The sequence below is a fragment of the Prionailurus bengalensis genome, chromosome D2 (genome assembly GCF_016509475.1).
Source record: "Prionailurus bengalensis isolate Pbe53 chromosome D2, Fcat_Pben_1.1_paternal_pri, whole genome shotgun sequence".
In the NCBI taxonomy this organism is placed as follows: domain Eukaryota; kingdom Metazoa; phylum Chordata; class Mammalia; order Carnivora; family Felidae; genus Prionailurus; species Prionailurus bengalensis.
The window spans coordinates 80,534,474-80,547,503 of record NC_057351.1 but is presented as its reverse complement, the minus strand read 5'-3'; positions in this window follow the sequence as shown (position 1 = coordinate 80,547,503).

Sequence of the window (13,030 nt, the reverse complement as noted above, 5' to 3'; positions counted from 1 at the left end):
GGAGGGGCAAAGAGAGAGGGAGAGACGGAATCCCAGGCAGGCTCCGCACTGTCAGCACAGCGCCCAACTCGGGGCTCGATCTCGCGAACCGTGACGTCGCGACCTTAGCTGAGATCAAGAGTCGGACGCTTCACCCGACTGAGCCCCCCAGGCGCCCCTGATCTCGAGGAACTTTCTTCCCTCACCTGACCTTCATTCTGTCGTTGGTCAGGTCACACCATAATGCATCACGTGATCCAAGGGCTGAGTGAGCCACAAGGGCACCAGAGAGTGGACGGCACAGAGCAGGCCAGCCTTTCTTCCCAGCCATCCTCCTCCCTCGGGTCCCTCCAACTTAGAACTTCTGCAAATCCTGGAAAAGCCCGTTGTTGGCCTATAACATCTTTGGGATCCTGTCCTCTTAAGGCTGCTCTCATGTGCCCAGGTAGGGGGTTTATTTGCACAGACAGAGGATTTGCACAGGTAAGGGATTCCACCAGAAGGTACAGGTGCCGTGCTATCACCTGGACTGGCTACACTGGGGCAAATCACCTTTCCTTCTGTAGCCACAAATAATCCACCCCCGCCATTTCTCCTGGAGCCGCTGAGCCGCAAATGGCATCCCCACAGACCTGGTGTCCTTCTTCGGGGGCATCCAGCACTCTCAGAGATTTGCCGTCATGTCGTGTGGAAGGGGCGCTCACATCGGTGGCTCGTGGCCACGGCAGCACATCAGGACCACCTGAGCGGCTTGCCAAGGGGAGGGCAGCCAGCACCCCCCACCCCCCCGCCCCAGGGCTCCCGCCCCAGAGGTGTCCAGAGGGGGTCTGCTTTTCTGAAAGCTGAGGTTTCATGGAACAAGGAAACTGAAATCTAGGGGGCAAACGGCATCGGAGGAAGATTTCGAAAACAATGGGGAATTTGTTAGGGAAAAGGAGGGACGTGTCTAGGACTTTTTTTTTTTCCCCAAGGCTGATTATCTTTGCCAAAAGTCCAGATGAGCAGTTCATTCTTGTGTTGATTCAACACCAACGTATTGGCCACCTAGTTGAGCCTATACATCACACCGTGGGCTGGGGGGTTCAAATTCCTGAGGCTGAACAACACTTTAAAGATGGAATCTTCGGGCGCCTGGGTGGCGCAGTCGGTTAAGCGTCCGACTTTAGCCAGGTCACCATCTCGCCGTCCGTGAGTTCGAGCCCCGCGTCGGGCTCCGGGCTGATGGCTCGGAGCCTGGAGCCTGTTTCCGATTCTGTGTCTCCCTCTCTCTCTGCCCCTCCCCCATTCATGCTCTGTCTCTCTCTGTCCCCAAAATAAATAAATGTTGAAAAAAAAAAATTAAAAAAAAAAAAAAATAAATAAAAAATAAAGATGGAATCTTCTAGACCTGTGACTCTCTGGGATGAAGAAAATGAGGCCCAAGAAGGGACATGACTTGGACGATGCCACACAGCCAGTGGCTCCGGAGAACCAGCATCCAGGGGCCTGACTACCCCCTCCCCTGCCCCTCCACGCCCTGCCTTCCCCTGGCTGCCCCCATGTGGACTACAGACACGCTTTGTTTGGTCCAGCCATATTTTTCTGCCAATTTCAAGAAGTACAGAGAGCCATCTTCTCTTACTAAGATCTGACCATGCGGGAACACTGGGCCAGTGTTTCTCATAGGCAGGAATCTGCTGCCATGCTTCCTTTCAAAGCGAGCTGAGGGCCTCACTTGGCCACAGGCCTACCCTCCGTGTGCCGTTTATTCCCGTCACCTGCCCGGCCCCTGAAGCCTGGGTTTGCAATCCCTGCATCAGGGAGAAGAGGCCGGCACCCTCCCCGCACCCCACACCCCACACCCACGAGAGGGGAGGGCCAGCAGTCAGGTCCCCCCGTGAAAGCTCATGGCCAAACCTCAGTGAGATGTTCGACCCTAAGAACGGTCGTGCGAACGTAAAAATTAAGAAGTATAATTGACATGTTTACATTTACATTTTAGCAAGAGTTAGCGTCCAAGGGATTTCCACTGGGCCTGAAGCCGTGGGTCCCAGAATATGGGGATCCTTTCCTAGAGAACTCTGATATCCCCAGTGGGCCACAAAGGTTGAAAAGGGTTTTTTCTCAACCTTTTCCCTGGCCCCACGCGGGTTGCCACAGAGAGATTCTGCGTTTCCTGCTGCCCTCGCCAGCTGGGACCAGTTACCTCCTCCACCAGATCCTGACCCGGCTTCTCACAAGCCCACCCTGGGCCCCCCCCCCCGCCCCGCCCCACCCCGCCCCACCATGGTAGCTGGTGTGGGTCCTAGAGAATTCGGGCTGCGTTTGTTGCCAAGTTCAGAGGAAAGGGGGTTCGCTTTGCAAATTAACTATGTTAGCAGAGCAGAAAGTAAATGTTTCACCTACAGAGAAGATGCCATTTGAAAACACTTAGCTGCCCTTTTCTGCAAACAACCCACGTGCTTCTTGTGAAGACGTAGGTTAAAACAGGCCCAGCCTGACCTGGGGGCCGGCTCGAGCACCTGACGGTGAGCCTGAGCGAGAGCGAGGCTTTGAATGTGGATCTGAGCAGGTGTTTCACCAGCCAGACCAGCTTTCCCGCGTTCATTTCACTTTTCAGTGCCGAGCTCCCGGTGTCTCGTAGGACATCTGCAAACCAGAACAATGGATTCAGTCTCTTCGGGTCATTTTCTTAAAGGACACTGGAGCAGGGTTAGGGTGACAGAGACTTTGTGACCAGCCACCGACCGGGAAAGCACTGCTGCTCTTCCCAGGAAAGCGCAGTTCTGGAGTCAGTCTGAGCCACCACTTGAGGTAAGAGCCAGAGACACCTCTGGAGACACCTCGATGCTTCTCCCTTGATCCTTCCAAAGGGGGTGGGGAAGGGGCTGGAACACGAGAACAAACGGGGAGCGTGGGCACCGAGCACGGGTGTCCCGTCCTCCAGGCTGCCGGTCAGAGCCCCCCGTTCGTCCGCCGGGCTCAGCCCAAACCTCCCTCCCAGTCTTCCGCCGTCTCCCCAGTTCAAGCGTCACCACCTCCAGCCCCTTCCGCAGCTCCGCGTCCCCTAGCGCTGGCTCCCTGGGTCTCAGCCGCCGCAGGGGGCCCTGAAGGCAGGTCCACTTTTCTTACTCATGTGTCTCCCCTGCCTTCTCCCCACCGCGAGCACCAGGACAGTGCTGAGCCCAAGACAGATGGCTCAGTAAGGTTTGCTGAGGTGGAGACAATGAGAGTTTAGAACCCCAGGGAAAGACACGGGAAATCGACAAGCACATTATGCGGAAGAAAGTGTGATACAAACTTGCAGGGTCAGGGCGGGGGCTGCCTAGGAAAACACCTTGTTTGGAAGTTGGAATGTTCTCTTAACTGATGGAAGTTGGAATGTTCTCTTAACTGATTCGCTTCAGGGCGAGCCACTCAGTACCTGCTCTGTGCAAGGTACCACGAGTGCCTTGGTTCTCTGGAATTGGGCAACACCACCCAACGTCAGGGCTGAAAACCAGGGTCCGGGTGTGGGGAGAGACTAGCGAGGTCCCCGGAGCATGAGATCTAAGGAGGTATTCACTCTCGAGGTCAAGCAAGGACCTGAGAGCAAAACACCTCCTAGGTGACTTCTTGCCCCCCTAGACCCCACCCTGCTTAAAACAACCAGTTTAACATCCCTTGTGGGGGGCACCTGGGTGGCTCAGTCGGTTGAGCGTCCGACTCCATTGCGGCTCAGGTCGTGATCCCGGGGTTGTGGGATGGAACCCCTGCGTGGGGCTCCGCACTCCGCATGGAACCTGCTTGGGATTCTCTCTCTTTCCCTCTGCCCCTCTTTCCTGCTCGTTTTCTCTCTCTTGAAAAAAAAATAATCCCTCCTGATACTGCAGGTTTAAAGGGCTCAGCTGGGCAGTCCTGCTGGTCTCACCCGAGACCTTGTGATCTCGTGAAGTGGCAGCCGATTGGCATCTGGGCTGGTGTCCCCTGGAGGTTTTGCCGAAATGGCCCCACAGCTGAGTATCGTGCGTGTAGCATTGCCACGTGGCCTTTCCAAGAGGACGGTCGGTCTCACAAGGCAGTTAGGTGGCCCAACAGTAAGCGTTCTAAGAGGGAGGACGGCAACGTTGCCGGTCCCCTTGGACGCCGAGCCCGGACCTGGCACAGCTTCCCTTCTGCAGCCATCCTCTTGGTCAATGTCAGTTCAGTCTCAGGAGCTTCCCGGATCCGGGTGCAAAGCATGGACCCCGTCTCCAGAGAGAATGTGATAAAGACTTTGTGGCCATTCTAACCCATCCCGGTGAATCCACTGTTTCCTAATTCCAAGAGGGATCATGGAAACAGGAAGGTTGGATGACCCGGGTCGGAAGCCAGGCTTTGTCACTTTCGCTGAGTTTCACTGTTGTCATGTATAAAATGGAGATACAAATATTTGCCCAACAAATACGTATTAGATGCCTTCGTTGTGCCAAGCACCCTGGCAGGGACTGGAGGTACAATGGCGAACAGGATGGTTGACCTGGCTCCTAGCGCAATTGTATTCTGAGAGAAATAAATTGCTTAAAAAGGAAACCTAGAAATAGAAATTGAAGCAAGTTCTGTGAAAGAAAGGGAAAGGGTGCTGAAAGAAAGGACAGATTGGGGAGAAGGGCTGGTGGACTCCTCCAGAATGATCACAAAAGGTCTATCTCGGGGGGGGGGTAACGGTAGACTGAGATCTGAGTGCTGAGAAGGACTAAGGATTGATGGAAGCTGAGGGGCAGGGGAGGAGCTGGGACAGGGGAGGAGCTGAGGGGTAGTAATATTTTGAACCGAAGGGGCATGAGAAGGCTTGTACTTATTCCCTGGCTTTCCACTAACCCTGAAATGTAAGTAAAATAAAACGTTAAACAGTTTGCGAATACATTGTGAGCACAGAATGCCAAGCCGTGGTTGCTCTAGGACTGCAAAGTATTTGATATTGACTCTTCTTACTGAAGGCTTGAGTGATGGGACAGAAACAATCCCCCTGATGATGTCGCTGTTGTTGTTGTTTTTAATGGGGATGACTCTTAAGTGTTTGTTTGTTTGTTTGTTTTGAGAGACAGTAGGGGAAGGGCAGAGAGAGAGGGGAAAGAGAGAATCCCAAGCAGGCTCCTCGCTGTGAGTCGAGAGCCCCATGTGGGGCTCGATCTCACCAACAGTGAGCTCATGAGCTGAGCCCAAACCAAGAGTCCACGCTTAACCGACTGAGCCCCTCCAGCTGCTGTTTTGTTTTTTTTTTTTTAATTTTTTTTTTCAACGTTTATTTATTTTTGGGACAGAGAGAGACAGAGCATGAACGGGGGAGGGGCAGAGAGAGAGGGAGACACAGAATCAGAAACAGGCTCCAGGCTCTGAGCCATCAGCCCAGAGCCTGACGCGGGGCTCGAACTCACGGACTGCGAGATCGTGACATGGCTGAAGTCGGACGCTTAACCGACTGCGCCACCCAGGCGCCCCACCAGCTGCTGTTTTTTGTTCATTTGCATGCTTTATTTATTTTTGAGAGAGTGCCAGAGAGGGAGGGGGGACAGAGGCTCTGAAGCGGGCTCTTCGCTGAAAGCAGGGAGCCTGATGCAGGGCTTGAACCAACGTGAGATCTTGATGACCTGAGCCAAAGGCAACTGCTTAACCGACTGAGCCACCCTCATGCCCCTTAAAAGTGGTAAAGCTGAAGCTTTGCTCTACCCCAAAGCCCTGATCTCTTGGGGGTGTTCGTGGCCCCACGCGCCAACACCACAGGGACAAGGGTGGTGGGGTTGGACTTCAGAGCCATCGCCCCTTTACCTTCAGGTCACCCCGTTCTTGTGGGGCCCTCACCGGTTTCCCTCCCAGGCTGACTGCTGTTTCTGGCTGTTTTGCTGGTTCTTCTTCTCCCAACTTAATTTTGGAGTGTGCAGGGCTCAGTCTTTGGTTTTCTCCGCTGTGTCCATATTGTCAATTATCTCACCTAGTTTCGTGGCTTTAAGTCAAATCTGTATGCTGACAATCCCCCAAATATATGTATTTGTCGCTGAGCTGTAGTTCCTAAGCTTGGCACTTGCCTATCAATGGCCTACTCAGCAAACATCTCAAATTCAACATGTCCAAAACTGAACTTCTGATTCCGCCCCCCCCCCACCACCACCAAAATCTGCACCATCCCTGGTCTTCCCCAAGTCAGTTGGTACTAACTCTATCTTTACAAGTTTCCGGTGAAAACTCCTTAGAGAAAAACCAAAATTCTCTCAAGTTCCACAGTCTAACTTCAAAATATATCCAATCCTGGTTACTGTGAGAAGTTCTAATCAAACAGACTCTTGTGCAGATAATCAAATATAAAAATATAACTACCTAAAGGCACTGGAGAACAACCCAGAGCAGACGGGTTTTTGAGGGGCATAGACACCTGGGAGAAAGTAATGACCCTGGATGAGTTTCCCACTTTTGATGGGTGTTATCCAAGGGAAGCCTCAAATGTACACCAGGTGGGGCATCTAAAAGTCCAACAGCAAAACTTCAGTCTTGTTCGAGGAACTAGAAGAGAGGGTCCAAGTCCACTGCGTCTGATAGAAAATGAGAAGGGAAAGGTTGAAAGGGAGAGAACCGTAAAACTGAAACCTGAAATTCGGGATGTAAACTCAACCCAAATCTCTGAGTGACACCAAACCACGTGTGGGAAGGGCAGATTCCAGAGGCCCAGCTTGGGCTAAAGGAACTGAACTGAGATTTGATCGGCCGCCGACCGCGGGAATTCACCTGGACTTCACAACTTACGCCTGGAATTCACCCAGTTAAGTGACTGCTTAAAAAAATGGACACTCTTCAAAGGAATATAATGGAACCCAGTGACTCCACAACATAACCTTCACAGTACAATCCAAAATTACTCAACAGACAAAGAAATGGGGAAAATGTGACCCATTTTTTTTTTCAAGAGAAAAGATGACCTAGAAAAGACCATTTTTCTGTATTTTTTAAATGCTCATAATAACCTATGGGAAACTGGAAAATCTACATTTCCAGAATCTGATCACACCTTAACCACCTCCTTGTCATTGCCCTGCTTGAATGACAGGTGGGAGCAGTGCACTGGCCTTCAAACTGATCTCCTATTTCCACCACTGCCCCCCTCTAGTCTACTCCCAACACAGCACCCAGAGAAATCCTCTCAAAATAGAAGTCGGATCATACAGCCTGTGCTCAGAACGCTCTGGTGGCTTCCATCTTATTCAGAGTAAAAGCCAAAGTCCTTGTGATGGCAGATACAGCGATGTCCATCTGTTGAGGCTACTCTAATGGAATATTGGAGACTTAATGGCTTGTAAACTACAGACATCGGTTTCTCATGGTTCTGGAGAGTGGAGGTCCAAATCAAGAAGCCAGCAGTTTCCATGAAGGCCTGCTACCTAGTTCGTGGCTGCCCGTCTTCCCACTGTGTCCTCACAGGGCACGAGGGGTGGGGGAGCTCTGTGGGGCCTCTTGTACAAGGCCACCAATCCCGTTCGTGAGGGCTCCCCCCTTACAACTTAGCCGCCTCCTAAAGGCTCACCTCCTGACAACATCGCCTTGGGCTTAGAATTCAACATATGGATGGTGGGTGGGGACGCACATATTCAGTCCTTAGCAACAACCTTATATGATCTGACCCCCATACCTCTTTGGCCTCTTCTCTTTATCTCTTCCCTTCACTCACTGGGTGCCAGTCACACCAGCCTCCCAGCGGTTCAGACGCTCCAGGCAAATGCTCCCTCCTTAGAGGCTAGTATGCCTTCTGCCGGGTCACTCTTCTCCAGATGCCTACTTGGTTAACTCTCTCCTCCTCCAGGTCTTTGCTCAGATTTCGCCTCCCCACTCGGACCACCCTGACCCCGCCCCCCCCCCCCGCCTGTTCTAATCTTTTTCCCATATGACTTACCGCCTTCTGACATATTCTATCGTTTTTCTTTAGTTATATTATTTGTGGCAGGTTTTCCCAGCTTTGAAGACAGGAAGCTTTGTCTCTTTGGTTCACTAGTATGTCCCAAGAGCCCAGTACAGTGCCTGGTTCGTAGCAAGCACTCAGTAATGAGTGAAATGAATAAATACATTAACTATTGCTAGGGGAAACCATGTCATTCTGAGGACAAAAATCACAGGCTAAATATATACACCTGTCTTTCCTTCCTTGCAAATTCCCATTGAAATGGAAAAAAAAAAGGAGATATTTTAAAAGATTTTTTTTTAATTTTTTTTTTAACGTTTATTTATTTTTGAGACAGAGAGAGACAGAGCATGAACGGGGGAGGGTCAGAGAGAGGGAGACACAGAATCTGAAACAGGCTCCAGGCTCTGAGCAGTCAGCACAGAGCCCGACGCGGGGCTCGAACTCGTGGACCGCGAGATTTTGACCTGAGCTGAAGTCGGCCACCCAACCGACTGAGCCACCCAGGTGCCCCTTTTAAAAGATTTTAAAACTCGTCTTGAGGGGCCCCTGGGTGGCTCAGTCGGTTAAGTGTCGGACTTCGGCTCAGGTCACGGTCTCACCGCTCATGGGTTCGAGCCCCTCATCGGGCTCTCTGCTGTCAGATCCTCTGTCCCCTTCTTTCGCTGCCCCTCCCCCACTCATCCTCTCTTCTCTCTCTCTCTCTCTCTCTCTGTCTCAAAAATGAACATTTTACAAAAATCAAAATCAAAATCAGCCTTGAAAAACAAGAAAGGGAGTCTGCAGCCAGAGTCTGTGGAAACTCTGGAAGGCAAGCCACGGGTGGACTGGATCGGTTGTTACACAAAGCAGGTTGTCACAAAGCATGTCCCAGCACCTTTTATGATGAGGTGCTGTTCCCGGGGCTGAGGGGGACAAGTCAGTGGATGTCCAGCCCTCAAGGAGTGGGGGGAAGGTGGGCAGATAATAGGAACGAACCTACTATTTTATACAGATAAGTGCCGCGGATAGAGAAACACCGGTAATTTGGTAGAGAACTTAGAAGTCTGGACCTAGAACAAAAGGAGTAGGACACGAGATTTATAAGCTCTCCAAGGACTGTGTCCTTTCTGAAACCCTGTAAGAAGGTTGGATTTTACTCTAGCTACAAGGGGGTTGTAGTGGAACGATAAAAGCAGAGAGGTGACGTGACCAGATAGAGATTTTTTTAAGACCTCTCTGGTTTCTCAGTACTGGGGAGGTTGTGGGGACACAGGGCAAGAGGGGAGGCGGGGAGGTGAGTCAGAGACGGTTGCAGAAGTCTGGGCGAAAGGAGACCGTGACTGGGACGAGGCTATGGCAGTGAAGACGTGAGAAGTTCTTTGAGTTGTTGTTGTTTTTTTTTTAATTTTTTTAATGTTTATTTATTTTTGAGAGAGGGAAGGGGAGAATCCTCAGCAGGCTCCAGGCTCTGAGCTGTCAGCATAGAGCCCGACACGGGGCTGGAACTCACGAGCTGTGAGATCACGACCTGAGCCGAAGTCGGATGCTTAGCCGACGGAGCCACCCAGGCGCCCCAGGAGTTCTTTGAATTTTGATTTTGGGTGGCAATACCACAACAGGAATTGTCAATATATTGGATGCCACGGGTGAGGTAAAGGGAGGAATCAGAGGTGAATAATACTGCCTCGGGCCTGCCACTGGACGGTGACTCAGTTTACTGAAAGGCTCAAACCGCGCAAGGCACCAGGTCGAGCAGAGCGGGAAGGTGCTCCCCCAGCAGGTGTCTCCGGATCCCCATCCGCGGGGCTTCTGTAAGAATCACGGTGTAGCCTGTGGGTAGCGGGCTGTCTCCGAATCTGCCATCAGCAAGGAAGGAAAATCACAGGCCGGCATCCTTCGTGAGCATAGATGCGGAAGACCTAAACAAATATGAGCAAATCAAATTCAGCGGTAAGTGTCGGCTTCCAGCGCCACGCGTCAGGGGCTTGGAAGTGGCCACTCCATCCCAACAAGTAAACAGCCAGATAGAGTGAAAACATGAACGGTTCTTCTCGAGTCCGCGAGCGAGGGGGAGACCGCGTGCACACTTCTCCCAGTGCCGGAGAAACAGGCGAATATAGCGAGTCGCGGCTTCCCAGGGCAGAGACTTGCGAGCAGAAACCGCAGAGGGAACCGGGGCCGTGGTAGGAGATCCTGAGCTCTAATTGCCAAAGTTGCTCGAGGCTCAGCGCAGGCAAGTCTGAAGTTGAACACTCCAGGGGGACCCGGTCATGAGGGAGCCTCCCCCAGATATTGTGAAATTTACTTCCAGGAGCTCAGCCACATTCCCACGGTAAATATCAGATGGAAAAATACCCCCTCGGGTTCCGGCAGGGGGAGTGGAAAAAGAGCCAGCCTGACACGGGTCTGAGCACCCTGTTGTTCCCTGGCCTCAAGGGAAACTCGTTAACCAGAGCCTCACTGGCTGTGGGGAAGAGAGATACCCAACTCCACTCCAGCCACTCTGTCCCAGCTGAGGGAGAGAACAACACGGAGAAACACTTGTGACATTCACGGCCCACGGGGCTAGGCTCACTAGACAACTGAGACCCAATGGCGGGACCGTAGAATGCTTCCCGACACGTCACCACCACATCCCTAAAGGCCTATTTACCCAGTACGTTCCTTCTACCTGGTGCATCATGTCTGAGTATCACTCTAAATTACAAGGCACACTGAAAGGCAAAAGCCACGATGTGAAGAGAGGGCAAGCATCGAACCAAGCATGGCGGGGACGTTGGACTTCTCAGACCAGGAATTTAAGACAACTGTGATTACTATGCCAAGGGCTCCGACGGATAAAGGAGACGGCACGCCAGAACAGGTGGGCGATCTAAGCGGAGAGATGGAAATCCTAAAAAGAAACCAAAAAGAAATGGTAGAGGGGCGCCTGGGTGGCTCAGTTGGTTGAGCATGCGACTCTTGATTTTGGCCCGGGTGGTGATCCCAGGGTCATGAGGTCCAGCCCCGCGTCGGGCTCTGCGCTGTGCGTGTGCTCTCTCTCTCCCTCTGCTCCTCTCTTCCGCCCATGCTCTCTACAAATTTTTAAAAAGGAGAAGAAACGCCTCTGAATCCCCCGCGGAACCACGCAAAAAAGAGAGTAGAGTGGACTATTTCGTGTTGAGATGAAAACACCACCAGCCTAGAATTCTGTGTCCTGTGGAATTATCCTTCAAAAGCGAAGGAGGAATCGAGACTTTTCAGATGAACAGGAGTCGAGGGAATGTTTGCCAGTAGTTCTTCCCTGCAAGAAATGTTACAAGGACGTTTTTTAGAAGGAAAAAAATAGAGCGGAAATGTGGATCTACATAAAGGAAGAAACAAGTGAAGGTAAAAACACTTATTTTTCCTAACTGACCAAACAGAGAACAGTTTGCTCAAAATAATCGGAGCCACGATGTATTCAGTCATGTTTGGTTTTGTGTATATCGTATACACGTATACCATATTCGTATATACCCAAAGACTGGTGTATGTTTACATTTAAGTAAAATGAATGACAGCAATGATGAAAGGGACGGAAAGGAGGAGGATCATTTCATGACTATAAGGCACTTGCCCAATCCATAGCGTTCTTTGCAAGGGGATTTGGACTCGTGGCAAGTATATTTTGCAAACTCTGGGGGCAACCGCTGAAAAATGGAAAAAGAGAGGGTATACCTGACATGCTAAGAGAGCAGAGAAAATAGAATCCTATAAAATGCTCAATTCAAACAACAAAAGGCAGAAAAAAGAGTGGAAGACAAAAATAACAAAGAACAAGGGTGGCAAATGGAAACTAGAAGCCACTAATGTCTAATGGTAGATAATAATCTAACTATATCAAATTCAACGATAGATAAAAAAGGATGATGCATCGTTATTAAGTTGGGTTTATGCTAAGATTTGGAAAGTTGTTTAACGTTCTAAATTCAATCAAAATAATGTACCGCATTATCAAATTATGCAATCATCTCAGTAGATGCAGAAAAAGCACTTAATAAAATTCAATACCCATTCATAACAAACATATGGATAGTAAGGAACCTCGTTAAACTGAAAAAGAGTACCAGACAAAGAAACCGAATGAGCATCATAATTTAGTGGTGAGATATTGAAACTTTTCCCCCCTCGAGATTAAGAATAAGATACGATTGCTCACCACCACTTTTGTCAATATCGTGTAATAGAGGTCTTTGCTAGTGCAATAAAGCAGGGGAAAAAAATTTAAGGATAAAAAAAAAAGCAAAAAACTGCCATTATTCACAGGCAACGTGTTTGAATATTAGCAGTTGAAAAGATTTACAGCTAAGTGAATTCAAGGTCACTGGATATGAGGTGAATATACAGAAATCTATTGTACCAGCCACAAACACGTAGAAAACTAAATTCAAAAATGATATCACTTTACAGTGGCGTCAGAAAACAAAATGTCCAGGAATCAATCTAACAAAAGATGTTGCAAAATCTATACACCCCGCAAAATGCAGAACAGTATCCATGGTAATTTTCAAAGACCTGAGGGAGGGGAGGGAAGGAAGGAAGGAAGGAAGGACACATTCATGAATTTGAATAGTCAGTATTATAAAGATATTCCCAAACTGAATTATAGATTCAGTGCAATCCCAAAAAAATTCAGAAGTTTTTTTTTTTTCCTTTAATGTGTGTGTCTAAACTGACAAGCTGGTTTTCAAGTTTATGGGCCAATGAGAAAGGCCAAGAACAACCCAGATCATCTTGAAGATGCACAGAGCTTGAGGACTTACATGACCAGGTGTCCAGATTTACTACAAAGCCACAGTGATGAAGGCAGTGTGGTATTGGTGCACGTACCGGAAACAGAGAAGTGGAGTGGAACACAGGATCGAGAAAGATCCGCGCATATACAGTCACTATATTCATAACAAAGGCAACACGTCTGCGTGATAGGAAAAGATGGCACTTTCTAGAAATGAAACCGAGTCAGCTGGATATCCCCGCAGGAAAAACAAATCCCAGCCAGAACCTCACGCCATTAACAAAAATCAATTCCAGATTGATTGAAGGTCAACTTGTGACGGGGAAAACAAAAAACCTTTTAGGAAAAAAAACCACACAGGATTATCTTCATGGCTGCAAAGTGGGCACAGATCTCCTAAGCATAACTGTGAGGGGAAAAAATTAGAATTA